Source organism: Lathamus discolor, chromosome Z, assembly GCF_037157495.1.
Source record: "Lathamus discolor isolate bLatDis1 chromosome Z, bLatDis1.hap1, whole genome shotgun sequence".
In the NCBI taxonomy this organism is placed as follows: domain Eukaryota; kingdom Metazoa; phylum Chordata; class Aves; order Psittaciformes; family Psittacidae; genus Lathamus; species Lathamus discolor.
The window spans coordinates 71,889,587-71,911,193 of record NC_088909.1 but is presented as its reverse complement, the minus strand read 5'-3'; the positions used below and the strand labels follow the sequence as shown (position 1 = coordinate 71,911,193).

Genomic DNA, 21,607 nt, shown 5'->3' with positions numbered 1-21,607 from the left:
GTGCATCAAGAATATACCTGCTGAATATGATGTGCAAACTTTCAGCTCGGAAAGATGAGCACAGATCAGGAAATCACCAGGACAGCAGAGTCGTGGAGTCCTCAAATCTTGGCCATCTGCTACCAAGATCAATTGAGCAACTACCCTACATTAACTCCCTGTTGCTTTGTTATTTCCATGATGGGGATGTACACAAGGAAAAGAACTGCCTTCCTGTGTATGTGTGATTGAGGTACTGGTTCAGTGTCTTGGAGATATAGGTTTAGAGCCTTTTTTGATCTGGGTAAATAATTTTATCAGTTTTGGGGTATGTAAAAGTAGGTACTTTTAAACAGAAGGCGGAGAAAGAAAAATCAGAACATAATAGAAGATTTAAAATATACACGAATATGACTTCCCCCCCCCCCAAATATATGCTTAAGTTTTATTAATTTATTTATTTTTTTAATTTAGCTCGACATATGAGTTCTGATAACAGTGTTACCATGACCATGTATTTATATGGTGTCTGTTCTGAAGGGGCTTTGACCATGTTTGAAATCTTGATGCTTAGAAATCTTAAATGTAAGTCTGCTTTAGGCTAAATAAATTTTAAACATTTTAAAAAGAGCAACTGAGTAATGCCCAAAAAAGCTCCTGCCAGAGGAGGAAGCAGAGAGTAAAAGCTCTTGCTCTAGGTCTTCCCAAGGCTAACGAAAGCTTTAGCTTAACACTGCTCAAATCCAAGTAACAGGCAAAACTACTAGTTTTCTGTATGTTAGCTGTCTCAGGTGAATTTTGGGAACGTGGGTACTGCCTCCACTATTTGAAGAAGAAATTAGTATGTTTTGTGTGATGTGTGTGGGGAACTGAGGGGTTTTTTTTCTTCTCTTTTCTTAACAGCTTTTTCACACCAGCCTTTTTTTGATCACAGAGTAACTTGAGTTGGAAAGGATCCCTAAACGCCATCTGATCAAAGCTCTGCTCAAATCAGGTGACTAAGGCGAGGGCTGCACATGCCATGTTGGTAGCCCTTGGCTTACCTAAAGCGTGAAGCTCTGCAGCAGAAGTGCTGTGCCTCTTGTGGGCTTCAAACACAAAGGTGTGCAGAAGATTTTGCTCACTGCCCTGGTGAGATGTGGCATGGCTGCTGGAGGCAAGCCTTCCTCTGACCTGCCCTCTGGCTGGGCTGCCATACAGAGAGCTACTCGTGCTGCTACTGCTGTTGGGGCAACTGAGTGTTGGGGTTTCACCATGTGAGGGAAACAGTTATCACCTCCTGATGGGTGCTGGTTTTTAAGTCCATCTCACCACAGTTATTCCCCCCATGAAAGGGCTGAAATACTGCTATATGGCTGATATATGACATAGAGAAATAACATCCAGAAAAGACATATTTTTTGTGTTAAATTGTGTTGCAATAGTTTTAAAATTAGAGCATTAAAAAAAAATTATTAAGGATTAAGCAACATTGCTGCTAATTATATGCTCTGCAGTTACCTTTTACCTAATGAAGAAAATCTCCCCCAGTGACTTTGTGGTGAGCTGACAGAAATAAAAGAGTCAGTGAAAAACTAGTGTATAGCTTTTTAATTCCATTGCATTTTCAGTGGACATTTTACATATCCTTTCCACAAGCATCGCATGACATCCACAGCTATTGTACTTTTTGTCTCAAAGTGGAAAATAGGGATGAACTCAGGGTTCTGCTCTCACTCAAGAATTATCTTCCCTTGCTGATAAATGATTAATGTAATCCACTTATGAGATTGCCATGACATCATTCAGGTTTTGGCATGCTTAATTTTATTTCATAACAATGAGAAAATCCCGAAGTCCTTGAAAGCTTCCCTGTGCAGGAGGACCTTGTCAGGGCTGCAAGGCTTGTGGGGAGACGTTTGAGCTCCATGCCTTGGCAAGGAGTTGGGCATTGGTGTGAGGGGACAGTGCTCTACGTGATAATGTTGGTTATGCATTAACTTCAGCATCCAGGCTTTAATTTAACTAATTTATGATAATTAGCCTGGCTGCTCTGGTTTAGTCTTGCGCAAGTCAAGCAGTGTTAATGGGTTGTATTTTGAGTGTGGTATCCTTTAGACCACACCAGTTGGGAATCAGCGGCTTTACTTGCAGTTAAAGTTGAGTTAGGGACTTAACACACTCCCACATATCTTTTTATTTCTTTACCTAAGAAGACTGTGAAGGCTGAATGTATTTCAGCTTAGGTCAAGCTGCTTCTGAGTGCAAATGCAAAGGTAATTGAGGCTACAGAAAACACATCTGTATTTTAGAAGATATACACAATTAATGCTTTGACAATACATCGAAATATGTTCTGGGTGAAAATCTAACTACTTTATTAAAAAGAACTAGAAGTAGTATTTCAGGTTAGCTACTGATTTGACTTTTTCTGGGTTTGTAACCAAGATACCCACCTCTTAAAAAAAATTTTTGTCTCAAGGAAAGCCAAGTTAGTGTGCTGGAAGGATAAGAGTCAATTGATTAGGATGTCCATAAGCTGCATGATATATGCTGTATATTTTAGATAAAAAGTAATGTATCAGGTAACTCTTTGGGTTACTTTGGTTATTGCAGGTGACATTGCCTGAAGTCTTCTGCTGCACTGGTTATGAAAGTGCCTATGTCACTGGGATCCAGTCATTAGCTGTCATCCACCAGGAACAACAAAGCATTTCCTAGAGGAGATCTGGTTTTCTGTCAGACCCCTTCAGGATAAATTATCCTCTGATAGCTAACAGAAGCATTTTCGACTGAATAGTAGTGTAGAAATACTGTTGCATGAGAAGTTAATATTAAAAGCACAGCGCTAGTTCTTATACAGTTACTATTCGTATAGTCAATTTTCAAAAAAGGAGTAAATTTTGTACCCCTAAAATGATTGCCTTTTGGTTATTCCCTAGGAATTAAAACTACAATGAGTAGCGTTTTTGTGCATGGAGCAAAAGCAATTTTTATATGTCACATTCCTGGTATGCAAATTTGTATTTTATTGAAGATACTTTTTCTTCAGTATCTTTATCCATGAAAATAGTGACTTCTTAGGCAAAGGTCCAAAGATATTTTCAATTTTTGTTTTCCTTCCAATATATAACCGTGCTGAAACCTGAGCAGTTTATAACCCAATTTTGATCTGCAGTGTTAAACTCTCTAGTATGGTTTTGTGAGCAGTGGCATCCACAGGCACTGTGGTGCAGGCTTATATACATACACTAGATATGCTCTGGATAATGGAATAACAAACAGCAGTAAGGTTAAGAATTCCTTTTTTATTAAGAAACAGCATTTCATTTATTTGGTAGAGAATTACTTTTTCAGCTGCCTGTCCAAAAGCCTTGTGTTTTCAAGTGGTAGAGCGTATAGAATGGTGACTTTTGGGCCATTGGAGAGGCTGAGGGATATGTATACTTTTGTAGGTGTCTTACACCTGAAACCAGAGCGTGAAATTACCTGGAAGGAATTCACAGGGTGGGGTGAAGTAATTCAGGACTTCTTGTGATGCAAGGAAGAAGATATTTTTTCAGCCAGTTAAAATATTTTTACTCAGTCGGAAGGTTTATTAATCATATGAACTGCAAGGACTTAATGACAGCACCCAAAGAAGCTGTTATTCTTCCATTTTTACAATATTCTTTGTCTTAGTGTGTCAAAAAATCAGTCACACATCTCTTAAAGACTAACCTCCTCCAATTATGTGCACATCTACCATCACTTTATTTCCTCTGCCTTTCGAAGACTTACCATCTCTCCAGTGCATGACAGGAATCCTGTGGCTTCAAGGCCTTTTGAGATCTCACACTGTTATTATGGCAGAATAGCTTACAAACCTTGGTGGCATTCTTTTTGTGACTTTTCGGATGTAGTGAGGTGCTGAATAGTGGGCGTACCTTATAATCTGGATAAAACTCCTCACTTTACTCTCTCTGAGAGGAATCTAATCAAGTCTTTGGGCTGATTTCATTGATCTTTACCTGGCACTTGCGGGGGTTCATCCTAGAGAGAGAAGACATGTTTGCAAATACAATGTCATTAGGTCTTTCTATTATGGTGTGCTGTGAAGTCACTTGTAACTATTCACACTTGGTTTGAACGGGATGGGAGTGCTGGCTGAAATGCTGGAGGGATTTAGGAAGGAGGACGGCTTGCAGAGAACAGTCGCGCAATGTGAGGCAGCTGTCTGTTGCTGCAGCTTCACCGGAGACCCACCTGTTTTCCACTGGTGCCACTAACAAGCAAGAGGCCTTGCACCACTCTTGTGGTCGGTCTGTCCATCAGCAGCAGTGGCATGTGTGCATAAGGGGGAGAATACAGGAAAGACAGGAATGTAGTCATTTTTTTTTTACCCTAAGAAGACAAATTGAGGTGTTGGAAATGCAAAAAGTATTGGTCACCTGTTAAGACAGTGTCAGTGGAGCTTGCATGAGGGTGGTGGCAGGAGTGGATTATTTGGGAAAAAATCAAACTTGCCTGATACTTTCAGTTGTGCATAGTTCCGTGTTCACCCTGGTCAAAACAGCCCATCCTGAGCCCTCACAACCACTGCGTTGGTACAGCTTTGTAAATGGTTTCAAGATCAACAACAATTTCTACCATTATTTTTTACTAAAGTAATTGAGCAGTGATTACACTTTGGTAGGTAAGTAACTATGAACGCAGGATTTTCAGTGTTGATGCCTGTCATTGCTCTTTAAAAGCTGCATCTTGTTTAGAGGAGGGGAGTGGGAAAGGGAAGAGGCTTTATGTAACTGGAGCATTGATCTGGTGCGTTTTGATGATGCAACATGTTAGTTAGTTATGTCATACCTGCTGTAACCAAGCCAATGCCAAATACATAACAAGGGTTAGCATACAGTACTAAAAGCAGCTGCTATTTTATCTGAACATCTCATATTCATACTGTTGTTATTTCTCTAGTCTTTTTATTATTGTGCACTTGCTTGATAACTGAATCTTTTGAAGACAGCTTAAGATGCCATGACCACAGCTGTTTAAGAACAGTGTTAATGAAATACAAACATTTTCTAACAGGAGGAAGGAATCCCCCGAAAGATCTCCACCATGCCTTTCTAATCCAAAGAGCAAATCTTCTGGCTGCAGTCCTGTGTAACAAGAAAATGTGTGGATCAACATGTTAAGCTTCAAAGGTGCAAATCCGAAAGCTGTTTGCTGCTGAGGAGAGACTAAGGCCTTACAAGTTTAGTCTTTTGTTCGGTTGCTCTTCAGCTGTGATAAGCTTTCTGCACAGGCAGTGATTCCTGAATTCTCTTTTAGTGGCTCCCAAATCTGTTCTTTCTGATGTTTGTAGTTTACCAAGCACTGACACAGGGAACTCATGAGTTTTTTGACACTCTCACTTGTGAAGAGGCATTTGAGTGTCAGAGGCAAACACGGACTGAAAACACACCAATTTCAGTTCGCATTTCATGAGATGGCAGTGGTACTGTTGTAAGTTTTTGTCTAGGGACTCAGGATGGTAGCGGTGCTTTTATTTCTATTTCCAGGGTTATCTTTATGACGCAGTTCTTCAGTCTCAGCCCCAGGTACCTCAGAGGAAACCTTCCTATGTGCGAATTGTAATTTTGTCTTTCCTGTCCCAAGTGTAGCATGTGAAAATTGGATTCCTTCTTATAAGCATAGCATTGTCACCCTTCTATCTGAATGTACACCACACTTGCAACAAGGTCTGTAAGGTAATCTCATTTACACATTTATTTTGCATCTGGTGTGTATCTGTTCTAGTTTTGCTGAGAGTACTTTGTATTTTAAATGCCTTCGAACTGTCTGTGCTAAGGATTTAATCCTCTTCTTTTTTCCCTTCCATCTGTATCTGGTTTGTAAGTTATGTCATCATGCTTTCCACTTGTTCTTTGTCCTGAGGAGGCTAATACTTCTGGTTCTAAATGTAGCCGCATTCATGAGTTCCCAGTATGTGTAACATATCCCCCAAGAAAAAGCAATGATGTAATAGTGGATTTTTATCTGTGAGGGGCTGAGGTTAGAAAAACGCCTTTGAACATGTGAAAAACACATGGGGAGAGAGTTAAGTAGTTTGAGTCTGAGTGTGCATTTAATCTAGAAACATACATATGTTTCAGGAAAAAAAGATCCAACTTTATCTCTTGGAAGTTATAGCAGAACCATGGACTGCGTTAATGGGAAAACCTTAGAGCTTAAAAACTGGGAGATGTTTCACCATTGTGACAGAAAAAGCTTCACAATCGCCAATTTTGAGCCAGTGGCAAACATTGTCTGAATAAATCTTTGTCTGTTCATGCTAAAGACTTGGCAGTGGAGAGTTACCATTCTGCATAGCTCTGACACTTGAGGAAAGTCTTTCTTTTTGCTGTGGCTTAGTGAATATATGGTCAAAGATATAATTTTTTTCTCAATTTTGCATTTTTTTTATTAATGCTGAATATATTGTCGGGATATTATCTGTTTGTACATAAATAAGATGACATCTGGTTTTCTTCTACCACACCAATAAAGTTGCCCAGTGAGTTACAGAAGTAGAAGACCTCCTTGTAACAGGTTTCTCTTGTTATCATCTGCATATCAAGTACATGGCACTTCTGTAGTGTTTGGTTACCTGTTGTTGCTGCTGTGATGGTACACTGCTTTACATGAGGGTTTGTGTAGGGGTTTTTTATTGATTCATTAGGGACAAATGCATTCCTGGGTTTCAGAAGAAAACTTTCTCCATTTTATTTGGTAAACCTTGTGCTGCCAAGAAAAGAATTACAGTAATTTTGAGTAGAAATTGGGTTATTAGTCTACCCTGTGAAGATTACATTTTGCTTCTATGCCAGTAAAGGCTTTTTTTTTTTTTTTTTCCCCCAGCTCCTTGAACTGAGGCCAATTCAAGAATTCCAGGGTTAGTGTTTTTTCATGTCTATTGTGAGAAAAAGATTTCAGTCGGCCAATTTTTGACCTGTTGAAGGGAGACAGCAAGGAGTTACAGGGACTGAGTTAAGGGTAATGTTGAATCTAATTGCAGCTTTCTAGTATTGGAGCTTAATTTGCCATTAAAGCTGTTTGCTTCAAAAGAATGTGTAAACTTTTGATCTCTGCCTTAGTTGTGTGTCTCTTTCAGTGTGGGGTTTTTGTCTTGAAATAAATAACACAAGGATGTTCAAAGGGTAGGAATGTTTCTTAATATTTGGAGAGGACTGAAATGTTATCTTCCTTTTATTAATAAGGGAGAATAATCTTACCTCCTAACCCAGCAGAAGCAGCAGGAAACAAAGCTATGTATGGTAAGGATGTAGTAAATTATTTTCTGTTTCACTTTTGCTCTTGAAGCAGCATTTCATGACTCTTTGAGTGGTCAACTGCTTTACTAGTTTAGGATACATAAAGGTTGATTGAAGTGTAGTAAGGGTTAGGAATGAGCATTAGTGTGTTTGATCCCTGCAAAAGACGATCAGATATTATTGGTAAATCAGTATCACTTGTCTCACAGGTGATTGTAGTACAATTGCATATGGTCATACTTTGTAGTTGTTGTTTTATTCCTTTGCAATTGAGTGGAATGCTGCTAAGAAGTGTGCCCTGTACCAGTGGGTCTATCTTTGATGTAATTCCAAAGACCACAATGTATGCTACTTGCCTTTCTTCCTTAAAAAATACAGGGAAAGTAAAATCTGTAGAAAAAAAACAGCTTAAACTGTAAGGATCAGATAGAAGCACAGTGAGTGGCAGAGGGAGTGCAGTACAGATGTTGGCTAAAAGGAGATTAAGAGAAAAATGGTAACACTGTGCAAGTACCCTTAATGAAATAATGCCCAGGGGGTTAGTTAATTTTTTTTTTTAAGTGGTAAAACAAAGAAGGATGTTTGGGAGTTAAAGGTGTTGGGAAAAATAATTCTAAAAGTTAGGAGAAATTGTGATGGTAATGCTGGATTAATTGAGACACAGATCAGGAATATGTTTGGAAATTATTGATAGCAATCTGGGAGTTAATATAGATCAGCAAAGAGGTCTTTAGATCCTGTATGTTAGATTTTCCTTCCAGGGAGAGTATAATCTCCAGCCGAAGTGTCTTTGGCTGCCACAGCTGGCTATCAAAAGAAAGTGCTGTGTGTTTGTACACAAGCTTTTTTTCCTGGAAAAATGAAGTGTATACTATGATTGCAAGATGCCTTGAGCTATTTGAGGACATCTCTCCTTGCTTCCCACAGGCCGTTCAAGCAGTGCCACTGTAGCCCTAAGGATTATGATTGTTGCTTCTCTGCAAATCTTGTTTACCATGCTCTTTAAAATCTGGCATTGTGGCAAATGCTTATTAGTAATTGAAGACTGATTAAAGTTACTTCTGTAGACTGTTGCTGTCTCTGTAATCATCCTGAATTTTATGATGTTCTTTATCATATACCCACATATTCACCCATCACTGTAGTACCTTAAACATACAAACCAGGCAGTGCTGCCTGCTGGGCAATCACAACCCCATCCATGCACAGGACCAAAAGACTATAATTGCGCATCAAGCCTAACTCCATTTCGTGGTGAGGTTTTGATTGTAAATTGTTTGATTGCAATTGTGTAGAACTAGTGTGGCTTCTGTGCGACTCAGAATTGAGAGTTATTTTACAGTATCTCACTGAATTAGTTGATTCCTTGGATGTATATTGCTTGCAAGTGTTTAATGGTCTAATTATTGTACATACTGTTTCTACTTTCCTTCCTCCCTCAACGTTTTTGCCAAAGAACAGGCTGTTTTGAGTCTGAGCTGTGAAACTGTACAGTCTCTAATAAAGTAGCTTCTATAAGTGGTGTAGAGAAGATACTGATGTATTTTATCTCTTTAAGATATTTTTCTTGCTCTTGAAAGATGTGTGAAATCCATTAACTTGCCAGAGTTTTCCAGATCTTTAGAATTGGAGCAACATTGAAGTAGGATGGAGAAGGTGGTGTGGTCCCTATAGCCATGTGCATCATATGGGTTGCTGTATTGGTGGTCTGCCTGTCAGTTGTACTTCATGACTGCTGTGTTTTTCTTGTGTTAGTAGTTTGATGAGTTTGAAGGCACACCAGAAAATCTGCCAGGGAACTCTCAACATTTATTTTTTATTTTTATTTCTAAGTTTGATAACAAATTGCTGATATTTTTGTTGTTGCTTCATATGTAAGCTGGATCAGAAGTCATTGAGAGAATGGTGGAATGGTAGGGCAGCTCAGGTGCAGAGTATGTGACTTCCAGGAACCTACTAAGGTTTAGAATAACATTATCTTTTTCATAAATACGAAACATGTAATTAAATGCTAGTGTGTGATGCTTGGGGCTTGTTATGAAGGCACTTCACAGTCTTCCATGACTTTTGGTTAAATTCACTGAAACTTGTACAAAGGTTTAACTTGTATGTATATTGCGTGAAAAGTGCTGCAAATACCTGGAAATTAAAAATATTTCCAAATGCCCTTCTATTTGTTTCTTTCTATGTAAAGCAACCAAAAATATTGAGGTGACATTGCTGCTTCAGTGTTGGGGGAGTAGGGGTAGAAGTAATTAATTGATAATCCTCTCTATATGTGGGAGATGATCCTTTATGTTTTAAGTAGCACGTAGTTTATTTTTATACCAGTTGTTACATTGCATAATTCTGTTTACATTTTCACTAACTGCTTGCTCTGGATAACTCCTAGAGATGCCCCGTAGAGACAAACATGCTGGTGTTTTCTGAGCAATGAGCAGGTTAGCAGAGCATGGCATTGTGGAAGCCCCAGAGAGCTGCTGAGGCTGTGCTTTTGAGCTGTCCAAAATCCCTGAGGTAGAAACTAGTGAAAGTGAAGGATATTATCAACAGTGTTATTTCTGAGTTTAAGCATATTTTCCCTAAGTGGAATTTTCTTCCTGGGGATCCCGAGGTTGCATATCCTTGGGAATTCGAAAAAGTACATGGATAGGAAATAGAAACTATCTGAGAGTCTCAAAGATCCTTTGACTCTACAGGTCTCACTGATTTGCTTCTGGAATAACAAGTGAAGTCCCAAACAATGATTTTCACTCTCTCTAGGAATGTAGAAGAAACAATATTTATAATGAGGCATCTGATTTAAATCTCTTTTGCTCTGCTATAATCCTGTCAGTGTCACAAAGCTGTATTAATTTTTGTGGAGTTACATTTATTTAGAATAAATTGGAGGTCTATGCTTAGTATTTAATCCATGTGTTCCTTACTATCAAAGGCTAACTTGGGAACTGAGCTGAGGAAGCCCTGAGGCATTGTAGACATCTCTGGGAGAATATGCCCATATTCTATTTGGAAGCAATTTTGCTAGTTCAGTTTTCATTCCCCCCCCCCCCCCCCCCTTTTTTGTTTTTTTGGTACAGTTCTCAAACAAAATCTGTGTAAGTAACTCTTATGCTGTCATTGTAAGCTGTATACCATAACTCTTGTCACACTTGCACTCTTAGATTCAGAATGGCTCAGTTGATGAATGGCTTTTTCAACTTTTCAATGATCTCAAAAGTAAAGTACAAAATTTTTAAAAATCCTGTACACTTGCTTGTAGCTGGGGGAAAAAAATAAATGTTTCTTAAACAGCACTCTTACCCAAACCTTTCTTAAGGGAAAATAATCTGTTACTCTTCTGCTTCTTTTCATCTCATTGGTAGTTTTTATTCTGTTCTTGCTGGAAGAATTTGCTGCTATGTTTTTGTTTGTTTGTTTGTGTTTTATTGTTGGTTGGCGTTTTTTTAGGAGAGCTTTTGAGCAATATAGTGAAAGCAAACAAACAAAACACACTGCCAACAGAGAACTCACACCCCAAACCCAGAAACTAGTCAATTTGGATTCTGGGCAGCTGTTTTAAGACAATTTTGGTGTCAAAGAGGTATTTCTTATTATGATCAATGAAAAATTGTTCTCCTCTGTACAGGTGTATGAAGCTTGAGGAAATTAAAAAAAAATAAAATAAATTTCTCGTTGGAATTGTTAGTTGGATGGCAAAATGCCCTTTGAAGGAATTAGCGCTACTAGATCTGCATTTCTGTATTTGAAAAGTGTTCTTGTGCAGTTACCTTTATGCTTAATCTTTTGCTTTCTTCACAGTTTGTTCGTACTTGATGGTCGTATCAGAACCCAGGCAGGTTGCAAAATTCAGAATAAATCAGTCCTGGAGTAAAGCCAGCAGGAGTATTATTTATCAAAGAAATGATTGCTAAGTAGGTGGATAATGTACGCTTTGAAGGAACTAAACTTTGGGGTAGTATGATACTTAGACATTTTTATAGAGTCTCTTATATTAAACCTGCAGTTGGTAAGGTTACAACACACAAATGAAATATCTTCTCTTATATGACTTGTAACTGCATTCCATGCCTCCTGCACTGCCCTGGCATCAGCTCCTGGCAGGCAAAGGTGGGATGCCTTCAGATCCCTGTTACAGTGGTGTAAAACTGTGTCAGCTCCAGGTGTTTTGAAACTTAAAGCCTTTTCAGTTTCTTGTTTAATTCAAAGCAGCAGGCTGTCTGAACTACTCATTTTCACAGTATTTTGTTGGTTTGTGCTTGGAGGTCATTGACAGTGAATTTAGGAAACCTGGCGCAAGAGTAGCTAGCACAGCTTTTCTCAGGGAATGGGCACAGTCGTTTCCCCCTTGCCCCATCAGAGGCCAAATGGCCTTTCTTTGTCTTGTGCAAAGCTGGGGAAGGGATAGGCAAGTCATCTAGCTGGCATCAGGGCCACTCTGTAAGTGGCAGGTCTGTGTGAGGTTTTAATCATGGGTGTGAAAGGTCTGCTATGGGAGCTGGGTCTGGTCTGAAGCCAGATGAAGAGTATCTGGCACTGGGGATCTGTGTGATGCAGTAAAGACACTTGCAGGACTGTGATTCCCCCTGTGCTTTGGAGAAGAAACACAAGCACATGGAACCTGATTTTCTTAAGATTCATAAGGATTTCATAAGTCTGCCTTACTTTTACTGCTCTGTTGCCTTCTTGTCCCACTCACTATATCCTTCCTACACATCTGCCAATAAAGTCAGGAAATTGGTCAAGAAGCAGAAGCGTGAGGATGTCAGGCTGAAGACCTGGACTGCTGGTTTGGTCTTGCCCATGGGTTGGTCTGCCAGCCACTGACAGACTTCTGCTCATATTTCCCCTACTGGGAGGGTGAATTGGGATTGCCCATGAAGCTTAAAGGATGTCCATTATCTTTGAGACTCATAAAATATATTTAAAATTGGCCAGTGCTTAAAAAGTTAAGGTTGAGAAATACAGAAATGTTTAATCACCTCAAAGTATTGTCTGTGGATTATCAACCTAATAAAAGAGCCTACCGTCCAGACTGTTTAATCATAGCAGGGTTGGTTTTTTTCAGCCAGTATTATGCATAGGTTGTAAATCTTATAAGCTTGTGTGATTCTTTGTTTTCTTTTTGGCAAATGGTAATTGAAAATCAGTAACATGATATGTTAAATCTTTAATGAAGCTTTAATGAGTCTTTGTGTTTTTGTTTGAGTAGTATCAACTTGTATAAAAACCTCGTGTATACTTTGCGTGTATGATATCCTCTCCACAAAGTGATTACGTGTTGATAAAATAGCACTAATCTGCTTTTTATTTTACAGAGAGTTCTGTATTTGTCTATAAAGCATTTATGCTATATAAGTATAGCATTTGGATTAATGTATTTAAAATTACATCTGTTTTGCTTTCAAAAAATAAAATTTCTTTTGTAATTCTGAATACACTGTATATCAGACCATGGCTGCTTTTTTTACTTCCCTTTTTCTTTCTCACAGACACTTGAGTTATGACTAATTGAATGAACAATTAGTGGAGGAGGTTACTAGAAACCTTATCTAGTTTATCTTAGTTTTAGCACCTTTACATTTTTCCGTTGCAGTGATCTTTTGTAAAAGATCATGCAGTTAATAGTAATATTTTTATTTGCACCGACATTTTTTTGCAAATGAATGACCTCTTCAGAAGAGTATTTTCTGTTACTTTAGAAGAAATGTAGAACTTTGTGATAATCAGACTTTTGCCTTTTTGAAGTATTTTCTTTTTGCAGTTTTCAGTAAACATTTCAAATAATTTTGAATCCCTACCATCAGGAGTGGTTGTGCCACTAATGCTGTACCATGAAAAATCGTGAGTTATGGAGAGGAAAACTCATCAGCTAACAATAGGTTTCGTAGCGAGTAGGCTGATTTCTTGTATAACCTTTCACTGCCATGAAACATAATTTAAGCCATCAAAATTAATGTATTAGCATACCTTAGTGGAAAGGGATAGCATTTAAATGCCTTTTTTGTATTTTTCTTTTTTTTAATCTTGGATGACATTACCTGAATTGACAGGTGAAAATACCGTGGGCATTGTCTTTCTCAGCATTGTGATGATAACTGGGTGTGTCTCTTGGCAGCATTTTTATTTGCCTTACAACAAATAGCCAGCACAATTTCCCATAGTTTTCCTTTTCTACAATATTATGGTGTTTGCACTCTGTTTTCACTCTGTGTGTTATGTAGACTTAGAAATAACTCTGCCATATTGGAAAGTATGCAGTTGCTATGGAAGCTATTGATTTATTTTTTATTAGAAGTCTAATGCTAAACTTCCGATAGAGTACTATTTTTGGTTGAATCTCAGAAGATTTAAATTTCTTTAATTCTCTAGCCTGTGCTTTGACATTCTACTTAATTCCCGTTATTCTTTCTGAGATGATAAATTTTCGTTCAGAAGTTAATTACTATTTATGTCTCCTGCTTAAGTGGAATTAGAGTACCAAACATTAGTTCCACTCCATCTTTGTAGGACAGATAATGATCTGCCTTCAAAAGTATACTGCCAGTGTTAGTGTTGCAGTTTCTGTTTGATTGAAGAATTACTTGCTGGTTTCTTCGATGCTTCTGTCAGAAGATGCTGTTCAGTATTTTTCATGAGGGAGGTGGTACATCATTATATCTCAGAAGTCAGGAATGCCCTTTGGTAGTATCACATACTAAGGCTAAGTACCAGGGTTTTTATTGGCAGGGATTACTGTCTAAATCTGAACTGAGGCATATAGTCCCCCCTTTTCTTTTTTCATGTCTTTCATGGGTGAAAAGTTGTTGAGCGGTGGCAGAAGAAGGGATTTTTAGCTCACTGCTAGTTACTACAAATTAGTGTTTGTGAAGTGCCTGTGTACTGAAGTAATGGGAGCTCTGTGTGTTGTTACCAGTGAAAGAGCAATTCAGTCTGAAGGAGTTTTAAAACAAGATGCATCACATTCTGTCACTTTTAGTGACAGTACGAAAGTACATGGGCTTTCCATTGGTACAACAGCGATTTCACAGGTTCTGAACTGTGGGGTAAGGTTAAGTGGCTTAACGAGGTGTATGTGTTCTTTGTCAACACTGAATCAAGAGATTTACTTTGAAAACCAGGTTAACGGTGTAAGAAAAAACCTAGTAATAGTAAGTTACTTTTTTTTTTTCCTTAAGAATTTTAAAGATGCTTACTCTGTTAGTGTATGATTCTTTAATCAGTTGGCTTCTACATTTTTAATTATGTTTCTTAAGGGACAGTTATTCAGAGACTATGACTGTTTAGATGCTCAATTATTTTGGCAATTTTACTCTTTTTTTCTTACCACAGAGAAGAATCTAGTAAATTACTGTTGGAATGGAAACCTGCATCAAGGTGGATTTTGCAGGATTTTGTCAGTAGTACTCGCCATTTTCATTACAGGAGTGAAAACTGGAGAGGTGGCAATCTGGGGGGACCCGCCAGGGTGCTGGAGAACAGAAAAACAGCCATGATGAATCTTCAGAGGGGGAAAGGAGATGGAGGTGCTCTTCAGCAGCAACCAGAGCAAGGTGCGTGGTACTGTGGTGAGGGAGCAGCTGGCTAAGTAGCAGGTCTGCAGAAACCTCTGTGGTGGTTGCAGCTAAAGTCAGTGTTAAGATGGGTTGTCAGAGACATATTGTTACTGAAAAGCAGCCGCTGTACTGAGAGAACAAGAATATAGCCTTAGGAAAGGCACAAAGGATGCTCAGTGGGGCCTCAGGTGATGTATCTTTTTTGGCATGTGTTAGAGAGCTGGAGGGGGTTCAAGGACGGCGTTGAAAGTCAATACATGGAAAGGCAAGACCATGAAGAGTGAATCACTGCTCTCAAGTGGGGATTGGTCAGGCCAAAGAAGAGACAGTCTGTACAGGGCACTGAAAATAGATGCAGTGAGCTGTCTGTACTTGGTTTGGCAGGACTGGGTATAGCTAACCAGTTTCCACCCAAACAGTGAAGAGTCAGATGAGAAAACTAAATTAACAATAAAGAGTATTGAAACATTCAAATCTAACAAAGTAACTACAGATGCTTGGAGGCTTTTGGGAATGGGTAAAAATAAAAGTCAGAAATGTAATCAGTGTCACTGATGTTGTCTTCAGGGGCAGGGATATCAATATGATTGTGTCAGATGGCATCTCAAGATATGACTCTGCAGATATTTTGATATGCTGTCACATAGCTGTACAGTTTGTTTTTTGTAGACACATGTAAAATCAGTTCACTGGAGGGGGTTTAAACATGCCCTCTCTTTGGTGTGGCTTTTTTTTTTTTTTGTTTGGTTTTGTTTGGTTTTTTATTTTATTTTTTATCCCCCCCCCCTTTGGTATTATAAAGAAGTAGAGAAATTTGCACAGGCCTACATTTCCCTGTTTTCTTCCAGCAGTACCCTTGTTGATTAGCTCCAACCAAATTTGGAAGAGGAGTAGAGACCTCAAAAATAAAGCAAGCCATTCATTTCTAATAAAACTTATGAACAGATCATGGGAAAATGCGTTAACTTTTTCCTCTGAGAAGAAGACAAGCTGAACTCATTTATCTATAAATTTGGCAGTTGTCAGTTGACTAGGCAGTGGTGTGTATTTGACAACCATTGCCTGTGTGGCTCTGGACTCACTGTAGATTGTTCTATTTCTTGTCTGAAACAGGATTTCCTTAGGTGTTAGACTTTGTTGTAGTAATAATAGAAGGTGGTTTAGAAAACAAAATATAGAAAGCCATAGAGACTTGAGCTTATTTTGTGTCTTCTGAGCAACTGGATTGTTTTAATTTATGAAGCAGTAATCCCAAGTGTTCATAGAAACAGTACATCCATCACAGTATTAATGTGTATACTTTCATAACTACCTTTATAGCTCTTGTCTCCATCCATTATTTTTCCCTTTGTACTGATTAGATTTCATATGTAATCTGTAGCAGGCAAGATAAGAACCATGTGTGTGTCTGAGAAAATACCAGTGGCTTTGTCAAAATTGTAACCAGTGATTTGCAATATGTAATTTAGATGCTAAGCTGAAATCTCACAACAAATACCCAGGAGGCATCTGAAAAATGTGTCTGTTTACAGTTCATGATTTGAAGTGAGGGCTGTAAAACCAGTGTAATGGCTGCTTGTTTACTACTGTTTGAAACCTGTTAACTTGCATTCTATATTGAATGCTAGCTGCCTTCCATGTTGGTTAGAAATTATAACGCATCTGAGCATCCTCTCTACATGAGTAATCTGTGCGTGGAATGGAAGTAGTCTGGTTTTCTTGCTTTTCAAGTAGATGTGAAATCCTAGAAAGGTCAGATCGACTGAGCCTCTTTCTGTCAGAATCTGAAGCTTCTATACTTGTCTATCTATGTGAAGTATTTTCACCTGGCACAGATCCTCTGTGGTTGATAGGCTGATTTATGGTAACTGTGGATTGGGTTAGGACACATTTATTCTGTGAGCTGTGATGACGGTTTGTTCTGCTCGTTTCCTTCTTTCCTTTGAATGCAAGTTCTGTGATGTGATTTAAAAGGAGAATAGATGTTTGCAAATTAGTAATGTCAAAGCCACAACTGGAGTAATCAGTTCTGCAGGCTGGTGCTGCTCAGATTTCCTGGGTATTGTCTCTGAAACCATCTTTGCTGTCTCTTTTTGCTTATTGAGAGATGCTACATTATGGAAAATGTCCAACATAATTCCCAGAGGAAATGAAGAAATTTGAAGGAGATTGGTCTGGTGCAAAATACTGTCATCTGTTAGTAATTGAGAATAACAATATAATTTGGTTCATGTCACAAACAGAATGGTATGCCTGAGAGAAGAGAAATGGAAATTGCTTATGCAGGAAAAGAGGGTGAATTGCAGTGTGTTTGGTACTATTTTGAAAATATAATCCACACTGTGCTAAGATTCTTATGCCTCTCTCTGTAGAATTACTGAGGGCCACAGCATAAATGGATAGGATAATTAGTTTGTCTCAGCATTCCTGTATGTTGAATTTCCATCCTAACTGTACCTTGGCCTATCTTACTGTCTGATGTAGTATAAAGTTTCTAGAGCTTTCAGAGGGAATAGTATAGTTAAACTTATGAAAGTGTTTCAAATATGAATTAAGTTAATTTTACAGTACAAATGGAAAACAATATGTCATATATGTCAAACAATATGTCAAATATGTCAATAAAAAAGAGTAAATGAGTGCTAAAAGTAAGCAATCAGGAGTTATTCTGGTTTAAGTACAGCTGTTTTCTGTCTTTTTTTAGTTTTGAATGGTTAGTGAATACACAGAGGTAATTTATACTGTCTGTGTACCACAAATAGTTTTAATTCAGGATTTGCATGACTGTTCTGCAGTCTTGGAAGGTCATGTGGACTGGGAAAGGTACACCTCAGCCTGAAAAAGGCAAACACTGCAGCCATCTTCAAAAGAAAATGTCAGTCATGGAAACTGTAGTCTGATTAGCTTCACTTCTGTCTCTGGAAGAATGCTGGAGTGAGCCCTGTTGGAACACATTTCTGGGCAAGTGAAGGAGGAGGCAGTCATCAGGAGGAGTTGGCATGGATTGACCAAGGGTAGATTGTGCCTGACCAACCTGATTATTTTGTGGGCTTGCAGACAGTGGGAGAGCAGTGCAAGTTACTTATCTTGACTCTAGCAAAGTTTTGACCCTGTGTTCTACGGTATTCTTGGATCCAACTGGGACATTACAGTCTTGGATGAAGGACAACCAGATGGGTAAAAAACTGTTCGGATAGTTGGGCTCAGGAGTCATGGTTATGGGGTAATGTGTGGAGCCCAGTATCAAGATGGGTATCAGAGAGATGTGTTCTGGTACCTGTTGTGTTCAGCATCTCTCTCACGAGTGCAGAAGAGAGGACAAAGTGCGCTCTCCTAAATTTTAGCAAGTGACAGCATACTGGGGAGACCAGTCCATATGTTGGAGGGCACGGCTGCTGTTCAGAACTGAATAACAGGGACCTGATGAAAATTTAAAAGGACAAAGGTTGAGCCCTATTCCAGGGGTGGCAGATCTCCTGCCCGTTGGACATAAGGAGGCGGAGAGCAGCTCTGCAGGGACCATAACTACACTGTACCAGTGTGGTGGTTTTGACCTTGTCCAGCAGCCAGCTGCCCAGCCAGCTGCTCTTGCATTCCCCCTCATCAACAGGACAGGGGAGGAAGTAAGATAAAAAGCTCATAGGTTGAAATACAGACTAGGAAAATCACTTACAAATACCATCATGGGCAAAACAGACCTGACTTGGGGAAATTTTTTTTATTTATTACCAGTTCAAAATAGAGTAGGATGGTGACAAAGACAAAATTAAACCATTTTTTCCTACCCCTTTCTTCTTAGGCTCAATTTCACTCCCTCATTCATGACTTATTTTGAAAAAAATCTAACAACACTATACTGACTTAAAAAAGCCCACTTTGGTAGTTCTGCAGTGTTAGTAAAGTCCATTATTCAAGTGTCTTGTTTCTATCTGTGCATGCTTACAGAAAAATACAAAACCAAAGAGTGTGTTGTGATGCTTCCTCAGCCCCACAGCTTTTCAAGAACTTCCTCATTGAGAAGTACAGAGTTACCCTTTCAGAACAAGAGAACAGGGAAGCTTATGTATAAATACTGTGCTACAGCAATTTTGTGTGTTTTCACGGGTTTCTGACATCTCAGATAATTCCTTACATGAAATTTTGGTGTTTAAAAAACAGCTAGGTTTGAAGCTTTTTTTGTTGCTTCTATTACAACTCACATTTGAAAGCCGCTGCAGAACCAACTTGTTATTTCCTGTCTAGGTTGTATTTATGCCTGCTTGTCCTTTTGCCAACTTCATCCTTCAGTGTAGAAAGGTTTTTTTACTTCCATCTTCTCAGGTTTTTGTCAATATCAGTTTGACTCTTCTAGATGCTTCTTGTAAGGAACTAGAGAGCTTGCCCTAATTATATCCTTGTGCACGTTTGTTGTTTCCAACTGTGAGATGCCAGCTGAACGAGGTCTTGCGGTTTGGTTGTGAGTTTGTTTGGTTTGCTGCTTGAATTCTGATCTTGATTCCTGGGGACTCCAAACAAAAGCAGTCCTGGGCCACACAGATGGAGAGAGCACCCCGTATTGAATTTATATAATTATTTCACTTGGCTAATATGTGAGGGAGTGTATTTACTGCCCTCTTGGCACATGTGGCAGCATTTAAAACTTGATGCCTGGTTCTCAAGCAGATTATTTTAAGATGCAGTAGTCCAGGGGGTATTAGAAGTAAAATATGCAAAGAAACAAGCAGTATGAATTATAGAACTCAATGCAATTAGATATTTCATTAATCTAAATTGTATCTTTACCTTGATTATTCTGGCTTTATAGATCCTTATATAGGTTTTTGCCTTTTTCTTTTTTTGGTGGTGGTTTTATTTGATTTTTGTTGTTGTCGTTGGGGGTGTGTTTTGTTTCTTTTCTTTAGGGATTTCTTTTTTTCTTTCTTTTTTTTTCTTTGTTTCCAAATTCTGTACTCCTCTCTGTTCCTAGGAACCTTTATCTGAAATTTAAACTTTGATCCTTTGGGGGTTTTTGTTCAGTGCTGAACTTGTAGAGAAAATATCGAACAGAATGGCAAAACAGCACTTGGGTTCAGAAAAAACAGTCTTCAGTGTATTTCTGAAGTTAGAGCCAAAGAGGAGAAAGCAAGAAACTTTGACAGCATTTTTCTCAATACTATATTTAAACTGCTTCACATTAAAAGTATTTCAGACTGAGCCTCTCATGTTAAAGTACCTTTTCATTCTTCCCAGGACATGTGTGAAAACTATGTTAGGAAAGCATACTTCAAATGATCTGAAAAATTTAGGTTTTGTTTTGTTTTTTTTTTTTTTTTTTTTTTTTTGCAGTTTGTATTTGCCTATATGGAGCTAGATGCTGCAGTGTAAGGTTTACATCTTGTTGTACTCTTGGGTCAAAGGGAGGACTGCAGGAACAGATCCTTTCATACATGGAGATTTGCTTATTTCTAGTGTGGCCGGCAGGGTCCACTTGCATGACTTTGGTCATTGGGGCTGGAGTTTGCAGATGAAGGTAATTTTGTCACTCAGCAGCATTTGAGAAAAGTCAGATGGATACACTTGACATTAGAAGTTTTCCATGTGTCGTAGTTGCCTATACACTGCACTCGTTCAGACTGTTAGTATACCCGCAGCTTTTGACTCTAAATAGTTAAAATGTAAGTTGTTTTCCATGCGCGTTCAGCTCTTAGGCTGTTGGCTGAGAAGACAAATGTGTGGATGTCATCCTGTTGTTTGTACCTTGAATAGCTATATGCCGTAACTGTGGATAGTTCGCAAATTTGCCTCATGAAATAGCAGTCTGGTTTCAGGAAGCTAACTGGTATGCTGCCCATAATGGTTCCACCAAAATCCAATCCCTTGGAATTACATAGCTGAGAAACTGGGACTGATATCTGTAACTAGTGTTTGGCAGGAAGAATCTGATCCTTTTTCCCAGGAAAAACTCATTTACGCTTGCTTCACCTACTGTTCACAAAATTAGAAAATAAATTGCTTAAAGCAGGTGACACTAATCCCTGATAAAGTTCAATAAGCTTGAATTGGGCCATTATTTTGAGGCCACTGTCTGTGAGATTACGTGTTTTTAAATCCTGGGTCTTGAAAACTATGTAGTCTATTTTAATGGGTTGTAAGGTGGCATTTTTAATAGAAACATTATGTTTGGCAGGTTTTCACCCCACTCTGTTAAGGTGAGTGTGCTTAAAAATGCCAGTATTTAGTTCTACCAGAAGAAGGATTTGCCATTTTCATGTCATTCTTTTGTTTTGGGGTTTTTGTTTGTTTGTTTGTTTTGTTGTTGGTTTTTCTTTTCCCCAGGCAGTTTTGTAAAGGAAAAAGAACTGGGATTTGAAATACTTTGTAGCAGACATCAAACACTGCAGCCACTCCTAAAGCTCTCCTTGAAGCCACTGGCAATTTTCTTTGCAAAGTAATTTCAAGATTAGGTAGGTAGCATACATGGATTAAGGGGATCAGTCTGTGTTTTGGCCTGTCAACCTTCTAAAAAGAATCTGTGTGCCCTGTGGTGGGAGCATAACTCCTGTGCTGTGAAACTGCTGAAATGTTCTCTGCCGTTAGAAGGATTTCCTGTGATAGGGAGAGACATTTGTAAAGAATCAGACCTCTTCCTGACAACCGTTTGCTTCAGTGAGCTAACAGCAAGTAGAACTGCCCAAGCAGTCCTAAACTATAAAAATATCTGTACTTTTGCTGAAAAATTTAGCATCAGTTTTAAACTCGTGAAGGGCCTTACGATCTCGCACTGGAAAGAGTAACTCAACTCATTCCATTTGTGATACTTCA

General features: G+C 38.7%; 1 protein-coding gene across 6 annotated transcripts in view; it reads left to right on the top strand.

Annotated features, from left to right (window-relative positions):
* Positions 1-21,607, top strand: part of APBA1 (amyloid beta precursor protein binding family A member 1) — a 91,335-nt gene that overhangs the window by 4,550 nt on the left and 65,178 nt on the right. Inside the window, exon 2 of one of the 6 annotated variants that reach the window (XM_065661249.1) lies at positions 14,676-14,803. The exons of the other annotated variants lie outside the window; for them this stretch is intronic. The gene's annotated coding sequence lies outside the window, so the exon portion shown is untranslated. The remainder of the gene's footprint in view (positions 1-14,675; positions 14,804-21,607) is intronic. 6 annotated transcript variants of the gene reach the window in all.